General features: G+C 38.5%; 1 pseudogene; it reads right to left on the bottom strand.

Annotated features, from left to right (window-relative positions):
* Nucleotides 1–5,320: 5,320 nt before the first annotated feature.
* Nucleotides 5,321–6,449, bottom strand: LOC129073308 (obg-like ATPase 1; annotated as a pseudogene).
* Between the last annotated feature and the right edge of the window lie 1,320 nt (nucleotides 6,450–7,769).

Genomic DNA, 7,769 nt, shown 5'->3' with positions numbered 1-7,769 from the left:
AGCAGTCAGGCTTAAGCACCATAGGACCAGGGCAGAGCCTTCTGGGGATGGGGTTATTGTTTCCTCTCAAGCTGCTGCTGCTTAGGGGTGTGTTCTGCCTGAATAAAATGGCTGCTGCCATATGGGATCTGACTAAGTACTTGGATCCTGCTGGCTACTCACTCATTTCTCTCCCTAAAGCCTCCATCCCCAGTCTCTTCTCAGGCATTTCAAGCCCACTCTGCCCCTACCTTTGCAGAAGCCCACAGTACATGGCTGTAAATAAATGCTTATGCCTTGACCTTTAAACTGCACTTTTCATCTCCAGACCCCAATCTCTGGCAGAGAGCAACCCTGCTGCTTTTCACACCTGGCTGTTATCTGTGTCCTTTCTGGGCTCTGGTGCTATAGGCTGGGGTTCCCCACTTATGGTTTAGACTCCATTCTCCTCAAGGTATCCAACTTTCTGCTTAAATGTCTTTCTGGCACTACCGCCCATGGCATCCCAGCTAGCCTTCTAGAATCTTAACTGCACTCCTTACCAGTTAGATTGTGCTGAAGTTAATTATTCTGTCTGTCTGTTTGAGGTTGTAAGGCTTCTCTCTAGCTATTGTTCTGTTGTTTGTCCAGGGTGATTTCTCCACAATTTAGTTGTAATTTCTGATTAGTCCTGGGAAGAAATCAGTGTGACTTCCATTCACTCATCTGCCATCTTGCGTGTTCCGCAATCTCTTTATTTCTCCTTCAATATTAAATCATAGCCTTACTGGGTAAATTAGCCTTGGTTGTAGGTCCTTGATTTTTGTCATTTTGGATATTTCATTCCAAACCCTTGTGACCTGAAATGTTTTTGTTGAGAAATAAGCTAACATTCTTATGGGAAATCAATTGTGTGTAACCTACTGTTTTTTGTTTGTTTGTTTTTTTTGGTGCTTTTAAGATTCTTTCTTTGACTTTTAGATTTGCCATTTTAATTGTGATTTTTCTTTGTATGGACCTCTTTAAGTTCCTCTTGTTTAAAACTCTGTGTACTTCTGGTACTTGTGTGTATTTTTCCTTCACTAGGTTAGGGAAATTTCCATTCATTATTTCTTCAAATGGATTCTTGATCCCTTGCTCTCTTTTTTCTCTTGGGACCCCAATGATATGGAAATTGTTATACTTCATGTTACTCAAAAAGTCCCTTGAACTATCCTCATTTTTAAAATTATTTTTCATGCTCTGTTTGTGTTGCTTTCTGCTACTTTGTCTTCCAAGTCACTGATTTGATCCTCTGCTTCATCTAACCTACTGGTTATTTCTTCAATTGTATCCTTCATTTCATATTTTGTATTTTTCATTTATGACTCACTCTTTTTATGATTTATGTCATTTTGTATGCTGTTGAAGTTCTCATTAAGTTACTTGAGCATCCTTATAACCATTTTATCAGCTCTATACTTTGTAAATTGTTTGCTTATATTTCATTTCACTTTTTTTTTCTGGAGATTTCTCATGTTCTTTTGTTTGGGACATATTTCTTTGTTTCCCTATTTTGGCTGTCTTTTTGTGTTTGTATTAGGTAGATCTGCTATGTCTCCCAGTATTTGTGTGGTGGCCTTATGTAGTAAATATCCTATGGAACCCAGTGACTCAGTCTCTTTGATCACCTGAGCAAGGTGCTCAAGGAATGTCCCCTGGTTGGGTAAAATTGAGTCTTGACTGCTATTAGCTTAGTCATGCATGGGGTTAACTCTGAGGTTGGCTGTACATGATGATTGACCCTGATCTAGCTGTTGTGCAGTTGGTAACCATATAAAGCAGAATTTGCCTCAGCAGGGTCAGGTGCCTGCCAAAATCTCCCTTTGGATATGCCACTTGTGAAGCTAATGGGATCCTATTCTGATATTGTCTGACACTTGCCACTGGGTGCTGGTTCTGGGGCCTCTTGAAACACTCTTGTACAGGTCAATGTAAGGCACTGCCTGTAACTGTCCCTGAACATCCTCTTTGGAGCTACAAAGCGATCCACAATTTTTGGATATCTCTACTGGGTCTGAGTGTGCATGAAAAGGATTAAGTTACACACTAAGGTCAGCTCTACAAACACCAAGTTTAGAGACAGGTCATCAAAAGAACCAAGGCACCCTAAGATCTGCCCCAGCCTGCCTCTGCCTCCTAGCTGCCTGTTTTGCTTAGACACTGATAGAACCGCTGGTGGTACTCAAGCTAAATGAGATAGGTTCTCAGTGAGTCACCAGGTAAGGGTTAGTGGTGTTCCAGTGCTGGGTCTGAGGCCACTCAGCCAAAGTGCCAGTGTACTAAGTCTAGCTACCACCCATTGGGTGCCTGCAGTCCTTTGTTGTGGGTTGGGGTCTCAGAGAACCATTAGAGTGAGTCCAGGAGTATTTATCAAGCACAAAAAGACCCATATTAGGCCATGTGAAGGTAGAGCTCTGCATTGGTTGGGTGTATGAATTGAAAATGGCTCCCATCATACAGCCATGTAACTCAGTCTGTTCCAGATTCTGCCTGGAGAGCCTGGCTCAGCAGGGCTGGGTCACTGGGAATCAAGAAGGGGAGGCACAGGTCAATCTGGGGGGGACTGTGGGGGAAATGGCCCCCACTCCAGAGCCATACAACTCAGCCACTGACATCCCCTGAGTCTTCCGAGACACCTACACACCTGTTCAGGCAGTTGTCTCCTCTGCAGGTTGCAGGGCATGAGTTTTGCACAGTGGCCCAACAGGGAATCTGAAGAGTGGGGATATTACATTTCTCCAGGCTGATGCCATAAGGAGGAGAGTGTTCCACTCAAGAAAAATGGTGCCTAAGGTGTGGTAGAAGAGCTCAGCACAAAGACCCTGGCAGCTGTTTCTTTGGCTTTCTCCCTGGAACCACAAATTCCAGTTTTTTCTCACACAACTTTAGTCCGATCCACCCTCCATCCACTGGATTCCAGGGTGAGTGGCTGTGCAGATTTTATGTGCTGACCCTTTGAAAGGACACGTGTGTCTCTAAAAGACTTCTGTCTCTCTCTCTTGTGGACAGAAACTCTGCTAGATTTCACAACTAGATGTTATGTGGGCATCTCTTTCTGGCTCTGATGCTCTGGGCTGGTGAACTCAGTTTGGACTTGAGACCATGGTCTTCCTCAGGGGGAATCTTTGTAGCTGAGATATCACTTTAGAATCTCAGCTGCAGCCCATGAAAGATGGTCTGGTCCTTTTGGAAACTGCCCTTCCTACCAGTCCCAATGTGGCTAATTCTGTATAACTTTTGTTATAAGACTCCTGTTCAGCTAGTCTCTGGTTAGTTATTCAGTTTGATTTTTTAAATATTTTAGTTGTAATTCCAGTTTTGTCCTGGGAAGAGGTAATTGTAACTTCTATCTATTCTGCCACTCTACCACAATCTTGGATCTTGTACTTGCCCATATTTATTGAGTTATTCATTTTTTGTTATTGATTTGTAAGAGTTTCAAATATATTTGTAATATATGTATTACATTACACATATGTCTATCACACATATACATATATGCATAGTATACATATATGTATATTACATATATTACAAATATATGATACATGCTTTGTAGATATTTTCTCCCATTCTCTAGGTTGCCTTTTTATTTTGTTGATTGTTTTCTTTGTCATACAGAGATTTTAGGTTGATGCAGTTCTATTTGTTTTTGCTTTTGTTGTCTGTGCTTTTGGTTTCTGATATAGAATTGTGTTAATTTTTCTACATTGATAAAAGGCATTTATTACCTAATAAATTGAATTAATTTATTTTACAAAATGTGAATCTTTGGTTAAGGTTAGTTTTCCCCCTATGGATTTCCAATTGTTTCAGTACCATTTATTTTTGAAAATGTTATCTTTCTTCCATTAAATTGCTTTTCCACCTTTGCCAAAATCAGTTGAGTGTGTTTGTGTGTATCTGTTTCTGGGTTCTCTGTCTTGCTTCACTGATCTATGGGCCTATCACTCTGCCAATATCACATAGTCCTTATTCTTGTATTTATATAATAAATCTTGAAATTATATAGATTGATTCCTCCAACTTTTTACTTTTTCAAAACTGTTTTTTAGCTATTCTACTTCATTTGGCTTTTCATGTAAATCTTAACAATAATTCCTACCAAAGTCTAGGTATGATTTTTGTAAGCATATTGTTTATATATCTATGTATAGTGACTATATATAGTCTACAAAAGATCTCATTTGGATATGGTAAGAATTACATTACATATGTATATCAATTTGGGGAGATTGACATTTTTATTCTTGAGTTTTCCAGTTCATGTACATACTATATTTCTTCCATGTACTTAGAACTTTTTGCTTTTATTATTTTGATTTTAGCATACAATTTATTTACCTCATTTGTTAGATTTATATGTCTTTCACTTTTTGAGCAATTGTAAATAGTATATTATATTTTTAAGTTTAAATTTTGTGTTCACCTGTTTACCAGTTACCTAGTAGTTTGATTATTAAAGGTGAAATGTTTTATCCTTACTAGAATAGAAACTCTGGGTACTGCTTATCTTCCCTTTATGTGATGCTTGTGACAAAACTGTCATCCATGGACTCTGGAATGGCTATTCACCATATAGTCTATTCCACACATCATTGCTTCTGATTAAGCAACCCACTTTGCAACAAAATGAGTTTGGCAATGGGCCCGTGCTCATGGAATTCGCTGGTCTTATAATGTACCCCATTATCATGAAGCAGGTGGCTGAATAGAAGATGAAATAACTCTTTAAGGATACTGTTATGTGCCTGCTATGTGGCATTGCCCTCCAGGACTGATGCAAGGTTGTCCAGAAGGTTGAATTTGCCCTTAATTGCTATCCTATGTATGATGCTATTTCTTTGATAGTTAGAATTTCCAAGTGCAAGAAGGGTGGACATTCCAGGTGCTCTACTCACTATTACACCTAGTGACCCAATAGCAAAATTTTATTTTATGTTAAATGCTTTAAAGAGTGTAGACACATGGAGTACTTAAAACATACATTAGCTGTATATTAAGAAAGGAGCAAGCCACACATCAAATGTGTGAGGTTTGACATACACGATGATTAGGAAAGTATCTTGAGAGTAATATGTTTCCTGAAAAGCTTCTATAATTTGGAGCAGGGTCTTAATCAGGTGAAAAGCAAAGCTATTCAACATTAGTGAACTTGCATTTCATTGGAGGTTCGCAGCATTTTAATTTTAAAACAAATAAAAATAATTCTGCTTGTAGGATATTCCCATCTCCCAACTTTGTCCCTTCAGATTTTAAAAATTTTAATTAAAAATTCATATTCCTTTTGGAAATTGTACATTTACCTAATAACTAAAACTCATTTATTCTTTGGTTGCTGAAGTATATTAAATTTGAGGAAGATAATATCTTGATCTTTAGCAATATAATCTCTGCCTTATTGTCTGTACTTTACAGCAGCCTTGACCATATTTTCAGAACCTTCCTCTTTAAAATCTTTGTATTTGATTACTTTAGCCAAAATGAATATTTAAAAAAATCTGTTTGAATCTTTCCTGGAGCTTGAGGAGTCTTTGTTTCTTTCCTAATGGTCCATGAGAGCATTTCGTCTGGGCTTGCACTGAAAAAGTATTCTAGTCAGAGTACTGCAAACCCAGCCTTAATGGTCTTTTCCAAAGCTCTTCGTGTCTTGTTCATTTCCAGATACTTCTGTCTCTTTTCAGCACCCAATTCTTACAACTTGAGTTCCAAGGCCCCACTAAGAGGAATGACTAAGACACCTGGGACACACCTGCTGACCCATTCTTTAATTAAAAAAAAAACCCACACATTTATTTTTCTTTTTAAGATAGTCTTTTTCAGAAAGACTAACCAAGTAAACCATTGTTTTTGAAGTCAGAAATAAGTGTTTACTCAGCACTTCACTTTCTTTGACTTTTCACATTATGTCATATTCAGTTTTTAATCTCCTCTTCTCAAAACCAGTTTTTCTAGTTTATCTATAATGGGTCCAATCATTTCCTCATCTTTAAGGTGAAACTCTTCATGTATTATTCCTATATCTTGAATAAGATCTATATTTCCTTCAAAATATGTGACATCATCATCTTCAAAAGCACGCATTAGATAAAAGATTCCATTACAGGTACTAATATGAGATAAAAGGCATTTCCCAGACTTTGTCCATTGTGGGCTCCTTTTACAAAACCAGCAATATCCACTGCATTTATAAAGGTAGGGATTTTGCTTGCTGGTTTGTGGTGCTGGCAAAGAAAATCAAACTTTTTATTTGGCACAGGTATTCTGCTCTCATTAAGATCAATAGTCTAGAAGGGGAAGTTTTCTGCTGAAGCATGATTATTGGTTAATACATTGAAAAGGTAGATTTTCCAATATTTAGCAATCCAACAATACCAATTTTCAAAGAAGTAACAAATGTTCCAATGATTGGGGGTAATAATCCCATCACCTCACTTTTCTGGGGTCATTATATTTGGGGTGGGTGATGACACAGGATCCCAGAGGCAACAGCAGATGGGTCTCACCAGCAGCAGAAGGCATGAGGAATGAAGAGAGAGTGCAACTCTAGCCCCTTCACTCAGCAGCATGCACCACAGTGGCAGTGGTGGAAGGGGTCAAAAGTTTTGTTTTTGCTTTATTCTCCTATTTTCTGAACCAGAAGGGAGAACCATGGCATTCATCAGTGTAAGATGCCACTTGTGTTCTCCCCTAGCCTACTAGACTGTGGTGGATCCATTCATACTCTAAGACTGACAGGACAGAGATCAGTCCTCTGAGGTGCCCTTCAAGAGAAGTTGGAATGCTGCATGCATGGCTCTACTCTTTCATTCTTCAATAGAAGCTAAGAGCTGTATTTTTTTTGTCTGCTTGAGAAGAAAGGAGAACTATGGTGTCTGCCAACCCAAGTTGCTGTCTTCATATTCCCCTGGCTGCTAGACTATGTTGGACCCATCCAAAATCCAATGCTGTCAGGGCATGGATCAGTTCTCTGGAAAGTTTTCTCAGAAAAGTTAGGACTAGATGCACAAACCATCCCTAGCCATCCCTTGAGAAAAATCAAGAGTTTGTTGTGTGTTTTTTTTTTTTTCTGATCATATAGCATTGCAACCAGGGGGCAGGGTAGGGACTCCGAAAAGTAGATATTCTGAATTTCCCCACCAGCTGCAGTCTGCTTTCGTGGTCATTCAGATTGTAAGAAACTTTCATTTAGTTTTTAGATTTCTTTCACACAAAGTTTGTCTGTGAATTGTTGCTGAATTGGGGTGTTTATTGGAGGAAAAAATGGCCTAGGGCTTCTTGGTGTCATATTGCTGATGTCACTCATATCATATTGTTAACCATATTGTTAATGTGGATCAAATATAAGCTTCACTATAGGGTTAATTTAACCTTACTATTAAAGTATTATTGTAGGCTAAATAATTACCCCCTCTTCCAGAGATATAGTCACTTCTAAATTCCCAGAATGTATAAACATTATATTTTGTGGCAAAAGTATGAATATTGCTCTATATATAAACATATGTGATTAAGTTTGGGATCTTAAAAGGAAGAGCTTAACTTATCTGGGTAGGTTCTAAATACCATCCCATGTATCCTAATAAGAAAGGCAAAGGGAATTCACACATACTCACAAAGGAGAAAGTGCTGTGAAGATGCAGGCAGAGACTGTAGTGAGTGATGCAGCCACAGGATAAGGAGTGCTAAATTATCCATCAGTCAGTGGAAACAAAAAAAGTCAAGGAACATATTTTCCTCTAGAACCTCTGGAGGGAGTGTAGTCCTGA

Source organism: Pteronotus mesoamericanus, unplaced genomic scaffold, assembly GCF_021234165.1.
Source record: "Pteronotus mesoamericanus isolate MK-2021 breed Mesoamerican mustached bat unplaced genomic scaffold, CSHL_Meso_final contig_40, whole genome shotgun sequence".
In the NCBI taxonomy this organism is placed as follows: domain Eukaryota; kingdom Metazoa; phylum Chordata; class Mammalia; order Chiroptera; family Mormoopidae; genus Pteronotus; species Pteronotus mesoamericanus.
The sequence above is the reverse complement of the archived record's forward strand: the minus strand, read 5'-3'. Positions and strand labels throughout refer to the sequence as shown.